We start from the raw sequence: 18,906 nt of genomic DNA on the forward strand, positions 1-18,906 counted from the left end.
ATGCAAATCAATCTCGGCTCTGCCCTTGCTGCCTGCCTCTTGTCTCTGGGGAGCTGTGGCTGTCTGCTCTGGCATGAAGGAGTAGGAAGCATGAGACAGCCTGGGATGGGGGTGGGGAAGGGGGAACTGCCCCCAAGAGATCCATGATTTCATAGCAATGGGAAAGCAAGGGCCGAAAGCTTCCCCATTTGGAGGTCCCCTAGGTCGGAGCCTACTATGCTATGAGACATCTCCTTGCTGCCTCATTTCTATAAGCTCTGGTGGAAAATTAACTTTAAAAATAACAGCTGCTAATTTGCATGTTGGATGTCACATCAGCGTGTATAGAAATACTCCAGACCAGGCTCTTTACACTACCCCTCTCCTCCCTTTCCCTGCCTCTCCATCCCAATTTTTTAGGTTCCTCAGTTCCTTTCCAAATTCCTCATTTGGGATTTGCTTCCTAAAGTTCCCAAGCCCAATAATCTAGGAAATCTACAACAGTCTCCCAAAGTGTAAGAAGCAAAAAGGAGACAACAACAGAGAAAAGAAAGGGTTTGGGATAGAGAAAGGTAGGGAGACTGAGGCAGAGTGAGAAGACTCTGGACAGGGCCTTAGAACTTAATAGACTAGAGAACTGGTCTTTCTGTAAATAGCTTGGCTATACACAGGGCAGAGGTCCAGGCCCCTGGGATGTTTTTTAATGAAAGACACTACTGCTGTCTATTGTGAAAATACTTTTTAAAAAGAGAAATAGCTCAGTCCCTCAGTCCTCCTGGGCCTCTTTAGACCCATTGGTTTAGAGCAGAATTTAGTATTATAGCCAAAGGAATGCCCATTGCCAGACAATGCCAGCAGAACTAATTGTCTATTGATTTTTTTCTGCATGCACCGGGATGCTCCTGAAGCGAAGTGTTTTTCCTCTTTGGCAGCTCCTACTCCATCATCCCCACATGGATGTTTTAAGGCCCCAGTGCAGCTCTGGCCCTTTCCCTCTCCTTCCCGGGCCAGGAAATACGATTACACGTGGCCAGAAACACAAGCCTTGTACAATGTATCAGTCCCAGATAGACAAAGTGGCTTCCGTAGCTCTTCCCTGTTCTGACAGACTCCAGCAGAGAACAGGTTACAGCATCATTACCATAAAGCAGGGGAGAGGGAGCTGACATTTCCTATCAGCTGCAATGCTCAGCCTGCCTGCATGTGAAATATCACAGCTCTTTGAGGAGTGTTTGCCTGGAAAAGAACACAGCTCCCGGGTTTATAAAAGTCGGGTTTCATCTCTCAGGAGCATCTCTCAGCAACGGGGTGGGGGGGGGGGTGAACAGGAGAAATGGCAGCTGCTGGAGAAAGTTTCTGCAGCCTTTGGGACTGGCCTTTTTAATCTGTGGGGCAAGGAAGACTACCCTGTGAATGTGTGAAGGCCTTTCTAAGATCACCTGGTTCATCCCCCCCTCCCCTGTCTCCTGGATATATTGTCCCAGAGCCAACGGGATAAGTGTCAGTGCTGTCTCGGCACATCTCCAGGGAAGGGGGGGGGGTCTCCCTTTGCCTCAGGAAAATTTGTTGTAAGGGTTAATACTGACAAAAAACCTCAAAAGTACTCTGAGGTGGGTCTGTCCCAACCTGAAAACTGATATTAAGTAGTAGAGAAACTCAGGGATAAGATTCATGATTAGCCTTGTCTCCCAACCAAATTTATTTTGCACTTAGCGGTAAATAGCATATCCATGCTACTTGGCACTTGCCCAGCCCCTCACATATCTACCTTTATCTTGCATACGGTAGGCACTTTTAAAAAAAGTATCTCTGATAAAGTCCTCATTTCTCAAAAGCATAAAAAATAGTGAGATTTATAATATAAGTTATTCCCCAATTAATAAGTGGTCAAAGGATATGAACAAGCAGTTTTCAGATGGAGAAATCAAAGCTTCTATAGTCATATGAAAAAATGCACTAAATCATTATTGATTAGAGAAATGAAAACTAAAACAACTCAGAAGTACCGCCTCACCCTCTCAGAATGGCTACTATGACAGAAAAAGGAAAATAATGAATCTTGGAGGGGATATGGGAATACCTAAACACTCATGCATTGTTGGTAGAGCTGTGAACTCAAAGGATTATAAAATTGTCCATACCCTTTGTTGCAGCAATAGCACTACTAGGCCTGCATCGTAAAGAGATTTTAAGAGGGGAGAAGGTGGGGAAGGACCTATTTATATGAAAATATTTATAACCACTCTTTTTGTGGTGGCAAAGAATTGGAATTTGGGTTATGCCCATCTTGGGGAATGGCTGAACAAGTTCTGGTATATGATTTGGATAGAATACTATAAGAAGTGATGATTAGGATGATTTCAGAAAAATGTGGGAGGATTTACATAAATTGATACAAAGTGAAGTAAACAGAACTAGGAGACCATTGTACACATTAACAACAATATAGGGAGATGATGAACTTTGAGTGACAACTCTTCAGTATACAATGATTTGAGATAATTCCAAAGGTCTCATGATGAAAAATATTATTTACCTTCAGAGAAAGAACTTATAAACTCTGAATGCAGATTGAAGCATACTGTTTTTCATTTTGATTTTTTTCATGGGTTTGTTTTTTGTTTTTGTTTTTTTGAGGGTGGAGGGATTTTCTTTCACAACATGGCTAATATGGAAATATGTTTTGCATGGTTGCATGTGTATAATCTAATAACCTATATAAAATTGTTTCCTGTCTCAGGGAGGGAAAAACAGAATTTGGAACTCAAAATTTAAAAAAATATAGTAAAAATTGTTTTTACATTTAATTGGTGGGAAATAAAAATTATTTTAAAAATTAAAAATAAATAAAAATAAAAACAAATGGAACTGAATTCCTTGACCCACCTATTGCTTAGTAAGCATCATTAAAAGATCAGATTGTGCCCTTGTAGACTCAGCTCAATAGATTATTTACTTTATTTAACTAGTGTCTAGAATCGCACCAGAGGAATACTGAAAAATAAATGACCTTGAGAGCAAAAGAAGAAACATAATTTAGAAGTAAGTAGCTATCATTTAATTAGGATCTATTATCTATTCTCCATTGTTGCACCAAAGTATTATATGCAATTCCTGTTTTCAGGGAGTTTGTACTCTATTCTGGAAGACCAAACAGAGAAGAAATAATTGCTGCAAGAGAGAGCATTATATACTAATAAGATGAAAAGTAAATTGCTCATGAGGGACAATTAAATCACAGAACATCACACAATAAAGTATTAATTCTGAACTACCAACAATCAGAAGAAAAGAAATCAAAAGAATGGCAAATCAATAAGGGCTGGACTGTCAGGGAAGGCTTCATAGAGAAATGAGGATTTGAAGAATGGATGAGAATATTAAGCTCAGGTTGCTTTACTTAACTAGCATAATGTATTTCCAGTGCCTCTCAGATATATGTGTCAATAAGTCAAGAAGCATTTATTTAGCACTCTCTATGTGCCAAATTGTGATAAACTCAAGAAATAATAATAATAATATTTATGTAGTACTTTATGTATGTTTTTAACTCGTTTGATTCTTATAACAGCTTTGTGAAATCTTACTATTTTTCCAGATGAAGAAACTGAGACTGAAAAAGTATTTGCCTATGATTACATAACTAATCTCCTCATCTAGGAGAGGATTTTTCCCTTAGGTTTTCCTGTTTCCAACTCTGACTGTTATCTAGTGTTCCACTTAGTTGTCTCAAACAAGAGATGCAAAAATAATCTTTGTCCTTGAGTAGTTTAAACTTTAATGTGGGAAGGACAATTTAATGTTACTTAAAAGAGTGACAGCGCTTAGCTAATACAGAAGAAAGGAAGTGGCATTTTGGAATATTAGCAAATAGATTCTAGATTAACACATATCAATTAGTGGTTTGGAAAGTTAGTTTGTAAATGCTTCCTTCTTCAAGAGGTCTTTTACAAACCTCCTCTCCACCCATCCCCCAATCATAAGCTGCCAATGATTTTCCTTTCCTTATTATTTTTCATCTACTCTGGAAATATTTTGTATTTACCTTGTATTTACATGTTATCTTTCCCCTTAGAATGTAATCTCCTTGAGGGCAGGGATTGTTTTCTTATATTTCTTTATACTCCCCAATATTTCTCACAGTGCCTGGCACTAAGCAATTAATAAATATTTGTTGATTGACTTCTCTAAGTACAGCAGTTTGGTTAAAGTTTTGGTTGAAGTATATGAAGAAAATCTGGTTTTATACAGATATATAGTTGGATAAAAGAGGGAGTATTTATTTCCAAGTAATTTTATCCAATTATGTGTAAAGATATTTTTCAGCATCCATTCTTCTAAGATTTTAAGATCCTGAATTTTTCTTTTTTTCCTTTCCTCCATCTTCCCCAAGACAGCTGGCAATCCAATATAGATTATACACGTGTATTCAATCATGTTAAACATATTTCCACATTAGTCATGATGTAAAAGAAACATAAGAACAAAAGGGAAAACTCATGAGAGAAAAATAACAAAAAACAACAACAAAAAATAAAATTGTTATGCTTTGAAGTGCATTCATACTCCATATTTATTTTCTCTGGATATAGATGGCATTTTCCATCACAGGTTGTTTGAGATTGTCTTAGATCACTGTATTGCTTTTTCTGTTGTTATTTGATTCTTAGTTCTCTTTTTTTATTAAAGCTTTTTATTTTCAAAATATATACACAGATAATTTTCAATATTTCCCTTTGTGAAACCTTGAGTCCAATTTTTTTCCCTCCTTTTCCCTACCCTTTCCCTTAGATGGCAAGTAATGTACAATTCTTCTATACTTATTTCCACAATTAATCATGCAGATTAAAAAGGAGAAAGAAAACAAAATGCAAGCAAATAACAACAAAAAAGTGAAAATATTATGATGTGATCCACACTCAGTCTCCACAGGCCTCTCTCTGGCTGCAGATGGCTCTCTCCATCTGAAGACCATTGGAACTACCCTGAATCACCTCACTGTTGAAAAGAGCCACATCCATCAGAATCGATCATTGTATAATCTTCTTGTTGCTATGTACAACAATCTCCTGGTTTTATTCATTCCAAATCATCCTGCTGGTTGTTTCTTATAGAACAATAAAATTCCATAATATGCATAAATTATAATTTATTCAGCCATTCTCCAATTGATGGGCATCCACTCAGTTTTCAATTTCTTGCCACTACAAAAAGGGCTGCTATAAACATATTTGCACATATGTGTCCTTTACTCTTTTTTATGATCTCTTTGGAATACAGGTCCAGTAGAGACACTGCTGGAACAAAGGATGTGCACAGTTTGATAGCCCTTTGGGCATAGTTCCAAATTGCTCTCCAGCATGGTTGGATCATTTTTTTTCTTTTTTATTAATTTTATAATTATAATTTTTTGACAGTATATATGCATGAGTAATTTTTTTTTTTTACAACATTATCCCTCGTATTTATTTTTCCAGATTTTCCCCTCCCTCCCTCCACTCCCTCCCCTAGATAACAGGCAATCCCATACAAATTAAATGTGTTACAGTTTAACCTAGATACAATATATGTGTGTAAATCCAATTTTCTTGTTGCATGGTAAGAATTGGATTCCGAAGGTATAAGTAACCTGGGTAGAAAGACAATAGTGCAAACAGTTTACACTCAGTTTCCAGTGTTCCTTCTCTGGGTGTAGTTATTTCTGTCCATCATTGATCATCTGGAAGTGAGTTGGATCTTTTCTACGTTGAAGATACCCACTTCCATCAGAATATATCTTTATATATAGCAATCCCATACAAATTAAATGTGTTACAGTTTAACCTAGATACAATATATGTGTGTAAATCCAATTTTCTTGTTGCATGGTAAGAATTGGATTCCGAAGGTATAAGTAACCTGGGTAGAAAGACAATAGTGCAAACAGTTTACACTCAGTTTCCAGTGTTCCTTCTCTGGGTGTAGTTATTTCTGTCCATCATTGATCAGCTGGAAGTGAGTTGGATCTTTTCTACGTTGAAGATACCCACTTCCATCAGAATATATCTTTATATAGTATTGTTGTTGAAGTGTACAGCGATCTCCTGGTTTTGCTCATTTCACTCAGCATCAGTTCGTGTAAGTCTCTCCAAACCTCTCCATATTCATCCTGCTGGTCATTTCTTTTTCTTGTTCTTTTTTTTTTTTTGAGGCTGGGGTTAAGTGACTTGCCTAGTATCACACATTTTGGAAGTGTTAAGTGTCTGAGACCAGATTTGAACTCGGGTCCTCCTGAATTCAGGGCTGGTGCTCTATCCACTGCACCACCTAGCTGCCCCCTTGCTGGTCATTTCCATAAATTCATATATGGTTGGATCACTTCACAACTCCACCAACAATGTATTAGTGTCTCAGTTTTCCCACATCCCCTCCAACATTCATCATAATTTTTTCCTGTCATCTTAGTGAATATGAGAGAAATATGTGCTTTTCTCTGATCAATGGATCACAATATTGCTGAGAACTAAGTCTATCATAGTTGACCATCCTACAAAGATGTTACTGTGTACAATACTTTCTTGGTTCTACTCACTTCACTCAGCATCAGTTTCATTTAAGTCTTTCCAAGTTCTTCTGAAATCAATCTGTTCACCATTTCTTATAGAACAATAACATTCCATCGTATTCATATACCACAACTTGTTCATCCATTCGCCAGTTGATGAGCATTCCCTCAATTTCCAATTCTTTGCCACCACAAAAAAGAGCTGCTATAAATATTTTTGTACATGTGAGTCTTTTCCCTTTTTGATGATCTCTTTGAGCTACAGACCTGGTAGTACTATTGCTCAAAGGGTTATGCACAGTTTTATAGCCCTTTGTTTAGATCAGTTCACAACTAAGGAAGAATATTTTAATTGGCAAATCATGTCATCGTATTATTATGAAAACAATTTTTTTCTTTAAGCCTCTGAAAGAGTCTCAGAGACCCCCAGGGATCTGTGGACCACACAATGTCCTGGTCAGATAACCATTTAACATATACTCTCTGATGGTAATGCTGACAATAAATAATCAGAGAAGTATGACTAGGTTAATTGAATGAAGGATGGTCTTCAAAGCTTGTGAGATGTCTAAAACGGCCCTTAACTGAAGATATTTGGAAAACAGTTCTGAAGAGAAGTAAAACCTATCAATTATAATAAATAATAATTTAATAATAATAAAGTATTCAAATCACTAATAGTCAAAGAAATATACATTCAAACCAATCTCAACTATTGCTTCATGTCCATCAAATTAGCAAAGGTGGAAGATGGAAATATTCAATTTAGTGGGATTATGGCAGCATGGGCCCACTAATTCACTGCTGACAGAATTCTGAATTGGTTGGACCATTTTGTAATATTATTTGGCATTATGAAGGAAAAATTATAAAACTGTTCATATCTTTCTTTGACCTAATGATGTCATTATTGGGTTTACATCCTAAGGAGGTTTTTGATGACAAGAAACAAAAATCTATCTGAACAAAAATATTCATAGCTGTGCTATTTGTAACACTAATTTATGGGAAATAAGTATGTGCTTAATTGGGGAATGAGTTGAACAAATTGTGGCACACAAATGCTTTGGAATAGTATATATTATAATGGCAAATAATATTACAAAATGGTTAGACTAATTCATAGTTACTAACCTGTAACTAATATAGGTTAATGGGTCTATATCACCACTCCTCATTGGCCCATTCTTTCCAGGTCCTCATATTGAGGCTTTATAAGGGCATCTCTCTACTCTTCTGTCGTTACAAACTTACAAAGCAGATGGCTATCTGTCTGAACAAATGGAAAACATGGAAGCATGAATTTGTGTGGTTTAGGGTGTTTCTGAGATTGTGCAATATAGGGAATTCTTTTGGGAATATACTAGAGATATGTTGGAACAAAATTGATTAAAACAGACTTTTTTAAATTATAGCTTTTTATTTACAAGCTATATGCATGGGTAATTTTCCAGCATTGACAATTGCAAAACCTTTTGTTCCAACTTTTCCCCTCCTTCCCCCGACCCCTTCCCCCAGATGGCAGGTTGACCAATACATGTTAAATATGTTAAAGTATATGTTAAATACAATATATCTATACATGTCCAAACAGTTATTTTGCTGTACAAAAAGAATCGGACTTTGAAATAGTGTACAATTAGCCTGTGAAGGAAATCAAAAATTCAGGCGGACAAAATTGGGATTGGGAATTCTATGTAGTGGTTCATACTCATTTCCCAGAGTTCTTTCGCTGGGTGTAGCTGGTTCAGTTCATTACTGCTGTATTGGAGCTGATTTGGTTCATCTCTTTGTTGGAGAGGGCCACGCCCATCAGAATTGATCATCATGTAGTATTGTTGTTGAAATATACAACGATCTCCTGGTCCTGCCCATTTCACTCAGCATCAGTTCATGTAAGTTTCTCCAGGCCGTTCTGAAATCATCCTGCTGGTCATTTCTTACAGAACAATAATATTCCATAATATTCATATACCGCAATTTATTCAGCCATTCTCACTGATGGGCATCTACTCAGTTTCCTTTAAAACAGACATTTTTAAGAAAGAAAAATGTTTGGAGTTACCAGGGTGAACAAGATCCATTGGTTTCCAGACGAGACACTGAATAAGTTGTTGCTTGGCAATTATTCAGGATAGCTCCAGTCTGGGTAGTCACTAGCCCCTGAAAAGTAGGCAATTGACCCAAATTGGAAAGAATAGGATTTGTATTTGCTGAAGGAACAGTTTAAGGTCTTCCTCAATGTTCCCAAGATTGTGGGGCACCAGAGTGACTTATTTAACAAGAGAACATTTTTATATTTACAGAACATTTTCTCCCTCCGCACCTCCCCACACAGGACTCATAAATTCTATGCTAATAACAACACTCATCTAGCCATTTCCCTCAAGCCCAAGCTTTCTGCTATATATGCCTCCTTCATCCCAGCCCATGCTGGTGCCCTGAAAGGGCTATAAAGCTGCCAGAGTTTTCAATTTGACATTGATTTATCCTTCCCTGTTCCCAGGCCTGCCACCTCCTATCTTTTGATTTGCCATGGGTTGTAGAGCTCAGAGAAAGCTGACAGAGAGAAAAAGACTGATGGAGGTTTAAAGAAATGCATGTGTCCTGCTTCATGTATTAGCAGCTTTCCAAAGAGCCATAAGCCTGGGGCAAAAACTCTTTTCATGCCAGGCAAGTGGTAAGGGATATTGATTTTCTTTTTTAAACTACCAATTGCCTCATGGCCTGGTTTTTATTTTTATTTTATTTTTGTGGGCTTTTTGCTTCCCTTCTAAATTTAATTTTTTTTTAGTTTAAATTTATTTTATCTGAAAAAACAGTAAAAAACAAAGCAAAACAGAAAAACAGAAAAGAACCGCAAAACAAAATAAAGAAAAACAAAAGGGAACATTGTCATGTGTCTAGCAAAACATTAGGGAGAATTCAAAATGTATAACAACAAATTATCAGATCAAGAAAGCACATATATATGTAAAAAAATTATATTCATGAATGTCCATTTTTTCTTTACATCCTTGTAAACTGTTCTTTGGTTCTCTGCTGTGTACCTTATTTACTTTTTCCCCCTTTCATTCCTATCACCACCCCCAAGCATGCAGCAGTTAAGAAAAGATATAGTTATGTAGATATATACATACACACACACACACCCTACCTACACACACATCTTTCCTATCTCTGATGACACATCAATTAAATTCAGCTCCTTAACTTGCCTTGCTATTACTTAACCTCCCCTCACCCAAGGATCCTTCCTTGTCTTCTTCCCTAACCTTTTGTTTCTTTACCTATCTTTCTCCCCTTATTTCTTAATAGATTTTGAAGGGATACCCTTCGTGGTATACATGTAATATTGCCTATTGAACCCATTCCCAATGTGAGTAGTGTTCAGAACTATAAGCCCTCCTTCTCCCTTTGATGCTTCTGTGTCTATTCTTCCTCTGCATCTCAGGTGTATAACCTGATTACTGTTTTTACTTTAACTCTAACAATCTTTCTTTTAAATTTTTGTCTATGTTAAGTTCCTTAAATATGATCTTTCATACTGATTCTTATGTTAAATTTTCAGTTAAGTTTGGGTTTGGTTGATAGGACATCCTGAAAATCTGCAAGTTCGTTGAATGTTCATTTTTTTCACATTCAGAATTATAGATAATTTTGCTGGATATGATATTTTTGGCTGCAGGCCTAGTTCTTTTGATTGTGGGTAGATATGATTACCTGCGGTCTTTTATTGTAGCTTCTGATAAGTTTTATACAATTCTAATATGCTCCAGCATATTTGAATTAATTTTTTCTTGTTTTTTGCAAAATTTTCTCTTTGATCTGGGGATTTCAAAATTTGGAAATAACATTTCCACAAAGGATCTCCTTGAGGTGGTAATCAGTAAATTTTTTCTATTGCATTATTTTCTGCATTATTGTGTCAAGTTTCTCTTTTTGGTCACAACTTTTTGGCAATCCAATTATTCTTATATTTTCTTTTTTTAATCTATTCTCTAGATCTGTCATTTATTTAATAAGATGTTTCACATTCTGTTCTATTTTCTCATTCTTTACAATCTATTTTGTCATTTCTTGGTCTCTCATGGCTTCACTGACTTGCCCTTGTCCAATTCTAATTTTCAAAGAATTATTTTCATCTTTGAGATTCTGTACCTCCTGTTCTAGTTGGTTAATTTTCTTTCATAAGCTTCTTGGATTTTTTTTTTTTTTTTTTTAGTTTTTCCTCAAAGTCTCTTTTTAAAATTCTTTTTTGAGTTCTTCTATAAATTCTCTCTGGACAGGGAAGCCATTTCACATTGCTCTTTGGGAAAGAAGCTTTTTTTTTTTTTTTTTTTGCTAGTGTCCTCTGAAAACGAACCTGTTCTCATAATATGTTTCAACAGTGAGGTTCTTTCTTCTTTGCCGATTATTATTATTATTTTTTTAAATAAGAGGCATTAGTGTAAGCACCTCTTATTGTGAGGTAGGGGTGTGGTGCCTCAAGCTTCCCTTCAGCTCTCCACTCTGACAGGGAACCCCAAACCAAGAGCTCTGTCCTCCTGCAAGTGCCTACAGCCAACACTGTCCTCCACTATTTCTTTACTCACCAGGTACTGACTGCTTCTTGCCCAGGGCCATGTCTCATCAGCCGAGCCGGACCTGTGCAGATCACAATCAGCTGAGGTTCGCTCAGTCCTACTAGATTTACACCCTGAGGAGACAAGAAGTCAGGGAGCAGGAACAGAAAGTCTCCATGGTTCCTGCTGAGACTCGCCAGACACCTCTGGAGCTAGCCCAGAGATGTTTGCACTTCAGACAGGTTAAATCCTCTACCCAGTCTTCAGATCTTTTAGGATTGTACCAGGAGCACACCTGCCCCAAGTCTTTACTTTTCACCAGTTGATGTTCACCCCGAGTTGCAAATTTGTTCTATTTGTAGGGAAATCGGAAGAGCTTGAAATTTACCAACTTACTTTGCCATCTTCCCAGAATCTTTCCCCCACCCCAATGCCTTGCTTTGTTTTTGTGGGTTTTTTTTAAGTTGCTGACTGGTATATGTTTAATATTTACTTGGCTGTTTTATGCAAATAAGAAGGCAAGCCTTCTCTCACATTCATTTTTCCTCTTGTTTTTGTTTTTTTTTTTTTCTCATCTTGCCTCAATATTAACCTTTCTAATCAAATGGTAATTTCCAACCAAGAAGCATAAGTTGATAATAATAATTTATAAAACACATGAAGGCTTACAAAGCACGTTAGGAATCTCTCTCATGTGATCCTCAAAAAAATTCTGTGCAATAGGTGCTGTTTATCCCCTTGTTACTGATGAGGTGAAGTCTAGCTTTGGGGTTCCCTTTTAGGGAACCAAAATATGATGAGGTTTATGTTTGGGGGCTCCCTTTCATAGGGACTAGATTTAGGAAACCAAAATGAGATTAGGGTTTCTGGTGGTCAGGGAGTTAAATGATCTAGTGTCAGGTTTGGGGTTCAGGGAACCAAATGGAGAGGTTTGGCCCTCCTGTACCCCCTTGGGATTCAGCGCAAGGATAGGGAGTTCTGGGGAACCCCCTTCTGGAGCTGTAGTGATTCTCTGTAAAGGAACCTAGATTGATAAAAGAAGTTTATTGTAGGAATTGGAAGTAAGGTTAGAAACCCTGACAGAGAGGCATAAAGTCTCTTTAGGGAAATAGGTGAGGATAAAGAGAGGATGGCACTGGAAAATAATATTATTCCAGTGGGCAGAGGCTTCCTTGGCATAGCATGGCATGTTTGGAACCTCTGCAAGGAGAGGATTTTAGTTTGGCTCTTTTATAATAGGAGCTTTGGCTACAAGCTGAAGGGGGCTACAAGTGGGTCCCCCCATAGTATGGGTGGAGTCCCAAGTTGGCTCTATCTATAAACCGGGTTTCAGCTTGGGCTGGAATTTGAATAGAACTGTGTTTCTTTAATTGAATAGGGTTGGAATTCTAACTAACCCCACCAAGATAACAGACTGAAGCTGTTTATCTTGTTTCCCTCAGCGCATCCCTCACTGAGGCAGAGTTGAAGATTTTCTCCTTCAGAAGTTTTAGAGTTTCAGGGTACATTCTTCATTACTAAAGAGGAAACTGAGGAAGCCAGAAGTTGATTTGCACTAGCTGTGCAACTAGTAACTGTCTGAAGCAGGATTTAAATTCTGTTTTTTCTCATTCCAGGGGCAGCCAGAGGGCTGTCAGGAAGAAAAGTTTAAACTTGACCCCAGACACTTAGTAGCAGCGTGAGCCTGGACAAGGCACTTGCCCTTGTTTGCCCCAGTTTCCTCTTCTGTAAAATGAGCTGGAGAAGGAAACAGCAAATGTCTGAATAGCAACAATTTACTAATTCCAAGTCCGACTCTCTGTGTACTCACTGTGGCAGCTGATTGTCATGTTGCACAGTGGACACTGATTCTCTGGGGGAAGAATCGTTACAGTTCTTCCTCAGGGTTCTGAGGCACTCAGAGGGTGGGGATTTTTCTCTGGCATCTAATCCAGCCCAGAGGCAAAGTGTTCCCCTTCCCCTTCCTGTATGGAGCCAGTAGCCAACACTGAATTCCATTTAACCACTTACTGACACAGCTTTTACATAGGAATATGGACTTCAAAGATACAGCAAGAACATCATTTCCTGCACCTCTCCTAGGGCATGTTTCTCCCATACCATCTTAATCTCTAAAAGAGTGGGCTTAAAGTTTAGCTCAATTCTTACATAAGCGCTGGCTATATTCATGTCTAGAGGGGCAGGATTGCTGAATACATATTTGTGCTAGGGGTCCTGAGTGACATTCCTGGGCAACTCTTAGACTTTTGAAATTCCCAAGATTTGGAGACTAACACTCACTTCCCCAGATGCCCTGAGAAGAGTGACCCAGATTCCACAGAAGTGAAAGAGGTAGTGACAACAACCAAAGTAAACAGGACTTTTTGGATTGCTCTGCCGTCAATCAAAAAGGTTCCCCTTCAGTGCATCTCTAAGTTGATTGGGGAGCAGCTAGATAGAACAGTAGATAGAGCATCAGTCTTGAAGTCAGGAGGTCCTGAGTTCAAATCTAACCTCAGACACTTAACACTTCCCAGCTGTGTGATCCTGGGCAAGTCACTTAACCCCAATTGCCTCAAAAAAAAAAGTTGATTGGAACCATTTCCAGAATGTCTGCATGTGCTCCACAGTCGGTCTCTCCCAGGCACTTCCTTTTACATGTAATTTTCCGAGAAGCAGCTCACTGTCTTAGGAGTGACAGCATTCCAAGGGATCCAGTTTCTGACCCTGTTACAACATATAAATAGGAGGCAAATAATTTTCAGAGTGGGATGATTAGCAATGAAAAGGCATAACATGAAATTCTAGTTCTCATTTCTAAAAGGTGACTTTGCATTGGCTTCCTGGACTGTTTCCTTCTCTGCTGTCATTATTTGGGTGTCAGAAGCAGTTATAACCCGAGCCCCATAGGCAGGGCAACCAATCTTTGTACCAACCAAGTTCCCCCTTGAAGATTTGGACCTTGACTATTCAATGACTATTTCTCTGAGCATTTTAACTTTCCAGATCCACTAAGCCCCAGAAAAGGGCTCATTTAAGTCTTCTATTAGCTCTTGGCAATAGCCAATGCAAATCTCTGTCACAGAGCTAACATCATGGAGGGACTAGTGTGTGCTGGGCTCCTGGGACCATTTAATTAAAGGTATAGTATTAGAATGGCTACTCCCTTCCCCCCACTCCGCCCTCCCCCCAAAATCCCTGGAAGGGAGCAGCAGCTGGCAGAGGTCAGGGACATCAGGTATTACCAAACCTGAAGTGGGAGTAGATGCCAGAGGGATAACTGAGGTGGGAATTCCAGGATCAGTGAGGAAGCATGAATTGAAAATTACTGAAAAAAAAAAAAAAAAAAAAAAAAAAAAAACAATTATGGGAGTTGGTGAAGGCAGAGTTCCTGGAGCCAAATTTCTCCAGATATTCTAAGAGAAACACTTTGTCCATCAATGCAGTTTCCCTTTCTGGACAAATAAAATGGTTCAGCAGCCAGATGGCAACATTCCCAAACTGCTGAAGCAAGGAAAGCACTCATTTTATATGCTGTTTTGCTTTGCACCTCTCTAATGGAGTTGGCTGTTATTAAGCGTTATAGATCTCTCTGAGAGGCACTATGACATAATCGTTCTCAAATTTTCCTGATCTCTGGACACCTTTATACTTTTTAAATTAATAATAATTTTTGTTTAACCATGATTAACATGGAAATATGTTTTGCATAACTGAAAATGTATAATTTTTATCAAATTGCTTAGGATCTCAGAGAGGAAGGATGGAAGGAAGAGAATTTGGAACTCAAAATTTTTAAAAATCAATGTTAAAAAGTATTTTTACACGTAATTGGGGGAAAATAAAATGAGATATATAAAAAATGAGACATATTTATAAATATAATATAAATATATTTACATATAATATTTATTTATTGTACATTATATATATAATAAATATAATATATATAAATAAAATGAGATATATAAAAGAGATATATTTATTAATATAACATAAACATATTTATATATGATATTTATTTATTATATATTATATATAAATAATAAATATAAATATATAAATAAAATAAGACATATAAAAATATATTTAAAATTATATATATATATATGTATATATATATATAATAACTTAGAGATATTTACCACATTAAAAGTTAGAGCATTTTAGCAAGATGCCAAGTTTTTTTAAATAGCAAATATGGCATAAGAGTTTATTCTAAAGGATGTGTCTCTGGGTATAGCTATTGGTCCTCTGATGACCAAGGAAAAAAGGACATCTTTCCAAGTCTGTATCAGTTATTAAGCCATAGAAATGATTATTTTTCATCAAATATTGAATTAGCTGAGAAATCATTAGCTGCCCATGGGTGGCAGAGATAAATTGCTACTCACAGCAGCTTGCCAGCATCCATCAGGCCTGCCACTGAGTGAGTACATGTTTTATATGACTCTTTTGTATTTCAACAGGCAACCTCTTGTTTCTTTCTGATTTAGTGACAATAGTTTATTCCAGCATGATTCCCTTGGACATAATAAATTAAGGAGCTCATTAAAGAATGAGTCATATTCATAATACAGATTGTACAAATTCCAGGCCATATTGAGGCCACTGGGTTGACTATTTATAAAACACATTTTTTATTCTTTGTTGATAATTGCAGGATAGGGGTTTGAGTTGGGGACTACTGGAATACAGGAATAAAAAAATATGAAGAGTGGACAATACAGCTAATTCTAAAAGGGCTGAAGCAAGAGGAATAAAATTGATGTAAGAATTTCAGAGATGCCAGTAAAGAATCAATTGTCTTAAATTGACTTGAAATTCAATTATCCTGAGCAGTGGCCTCTAAATTTTTGGGGTCACATACTCTTATAAGTTAAACAAATTAAGCAATTACTCAAAATTTATTTGAAAGAACAAAAGTTCTCAGGAGAAAAAAAGAATAAAAAATGAAACAGCATGAGAACACGTAGCTATCAAACCAGATCAGAAAATTGTGCAGTTTTAAGCTGTTAAGACTTTTGGGACACCCTATATATTATGTGTATATATGTATTTGTATATAGACACATGCACACATCTATCTATTTAGCTATCTGCCTATCTACAGGCATATATTAATATATATGCATATATATGTATATTAATAGCATCTAGGTGGTACAGTGGATAGATCACAGGAAAACTCAAATCTGGTTTCAGAAACTCATTTACTGTGTAATCCTGGGAAAGTCACTCATCCCTGTTTGCTTCTCAGTTGATCATCTATAAATGAGGTCATGAAGAGTTGGATATGACTGAAATGACCAAGCATACACACACACATATATATGCATACATACATGTATGACACTATTACTACTTTCTGATCTGGTAGTGTGAGTATGGATATTGGATAGTGGATAATAATGGTGAGCATTTATATAGTACTTTAAGGTTTGCAAAGCACTTCTGCTACATACCTTATCTCATCTGATCCCTATAACAACCCTGGGAGCTAGATGCTGTTGTTATCTTCATTTTACAGATGAGGAAACTGAGGCAGACAGTGGTTAAGTTACTGAAGTAGGGCCATATGGCTAGTAAGTGTCTGAAGTTGGATTTAAATTTGAGTTATTAACACCATTCATGGTACTTTATCTACTATGCCATACTAACCAAGCAAATAGATTTTCCTTTTTTAGAAAATATTTTTGTTGAAAGATAACACAATAGAATCACTAAATAATAGGTCATAGTAGTCAGTAAATCTAACAGCTTTTCAATAAGACTTGTGCTTATGTATAGATATTTGCCTCCCATAAAAAAAAGTCTATTTTTTATTTTTACTTCTGCTCAGCAGTTTTCCATATGAATCCATTTCTCCTTTTCTTCACAGTTCTGGTTAATGGATGGTATCACACCTCAATTTCCTAGTTCTGTTTGAATGGTTGAGTTATATTTTTTGTATGAGTATAAGAAGTGTAACAATGTGTACATGAAAGGGAGTCACCTATAACAAGGCTAGAAAAGGAAGTGGGTGCCAGCCCGTGAAATATTTAAAATGCTAAATAGAGGATGTCATGTTTAAAGTCAATAGAGAGTCATTGGAGGCTATTGATTAGGGAGGGAAGCGACATGTTTAGACTTTTCAGTTAGGAAAATCATCTGCTTTAGGAAGTTTGGAGATGATGGACAGGTGAGAGGTGATGAGGATCTGAATTAGGGTGATGGCTGTGCAAGCAGAAAGAAAGGGAGAGATGGTGATCAATGTTGGGGAGAAACAACAAGATTGGTCGGTTGTTTGGATATGTGGAGCAAGGAGTCAAAATGACAGGTTGTATACTTGGGGGACCAGAAAAAATGGCAGGAGCCTCACAGAAATGTGAAATCTGCAATTCTGATCACAACTGGTCATGCCTTTTTCCTGTGTGACCCACTATCACAACCAAAATGAAAAGATTAGGTTGGAGCAAGATCCTTATTTCCTGGTCACTGCCCCAGAGACAACCTCAGAGTGCCACCTGCCAGAGTTGGGCAGTATTAATTTCTTCCTTTATGGCAGAAAAGGAAATAACCTGTGAGGAGGTTACCTAAACATGCATTCTCTGATTTCAAACTATTTTTCACCAGTCTTACCTTTCCAGGTGCCATGAAGAGCCTGCATAAGTATGAGGTTGTATCCTCAGCCCTGAAACATTGTCCTGGATACCCCACTTGGTTTCTCTGGTTTTATAGCCCATCTAGGCAGTTTTGTGACTAAAACAAAGCAAAACACACCCAGGCAAGTGACACAAACTCCTCAAAATAAATTATTTCTTGGTTTGCTTATTTTTAGTCTTATCTCATCCACATTGAACGGAAGTACACTGGCCCAATCTTACCGCTGATCAGTGGCAAACCTTTGGCTTGACATTGGGGAAAGGGGAAGAAGGAAGAAGCTGGAACATCTAGCACTTTCCTTTTTAACTGATTAATCTTCTATCAGGTGCCATACTCAATTGTTTCCATGCTACCCAAAGATTGCAAGTCAGTCAGTGAATAAACAGTTAATGAGCACAGATGATGTGCCAGGCAGTGTCCTAGAGATGGAGGATGCAAAAACAAAGAATGAAACAATCCTTGCTGTCAAGGAACTTTTAAAGAGGAGACAATAAGTACATATCTAATTATATACTGAATAAATAGAAAGAGAATAAATAGAAATAAACACAAGGTAATTAAATGCAAAGTAGTCAGAGAAGAAGGAAAGAATAAGGGTGGGGGAAGGATCAGGAAAGGCTTCATGTAGAAGGTGGCACTTGAACTGTGTCTTTGTTTACATTTTTATTTATTTAATTTTGAATTTATAACATAAAATTGTAAAATAAAGTTATAAAATTATAAAATAAATTTATAACATTTATAAATTAAAATTATTAAAAAATAAAAGCCTTTCCATGACAGTATAATTTTTAAAAATATTATTATACATGAAACAGCAAATTTATTATATGCAACTTGTATTCCTTTAAATATATAATAAAGTTATCATTTAAGTTTCTTTTTTTTCCCTTTTTTCCTTCTCTCCCAACTTTAGAGATGGCTACCCTTATAAACACACACACACACATACACATTACACACACACAATCATTCTATACATACTTTTATTTATCAGTTCTTTCTCTGGATGCAGATAGTGTCTTCCTTCAATGTCCTTTGTGGTTAATTTGGATATTTATAATAGTCAAAATGGCTTATTTGCTCAAAGTTTTTCTTCATTATTTCATGCAAATCTATGTTTTTCTCAGATCATCAAGCTTATCATTTCTTATAGTATAATATTCAAGAACTGTGTCTTGAAGGGAAAAAGGA

General features: G+C 36.9%; 1 long non-coding RNA gene across 1 annotated transcript; it reads right to left on the minus strand.

The window, feature by feature from the left end:
• Window positions 1–8,119: 8,119 nt before the first annotated feature.
• Window positions 8,120–18,126, minus strand: LOC141553650 (uncharacterized). Its single transcript, XR_012485574.1, has 4 exons — window positions 17,689–18,126; window positions 14,318–14,395; window positions 11,119–13,794; window positions 8,120–8,544 (listed from the first exon to the last, which is right to left on the minus strand). It is a non-coding gene; the product is annotated as an uncharacterized LOC141553650 (long non-coding RNA).
• Window positions 18,127–18,906: the final 780 nt, after the last annotated feature.

Source organism: Sminthopsis crassicaudata, chromosome 2 (assembly GCF_048593235.1).
Source record: "Sminthopsis crassicaudata isolate SCR6 chromosome 2, ASM4859323v1, whole genome shotgun sequence".
NCBI lineage: Eukaryota > Metazoa > Chordata > Mammalia > Dasyuromorphia > Dasyuridae > Sminthopsis > Sminthopsis crassicaudata.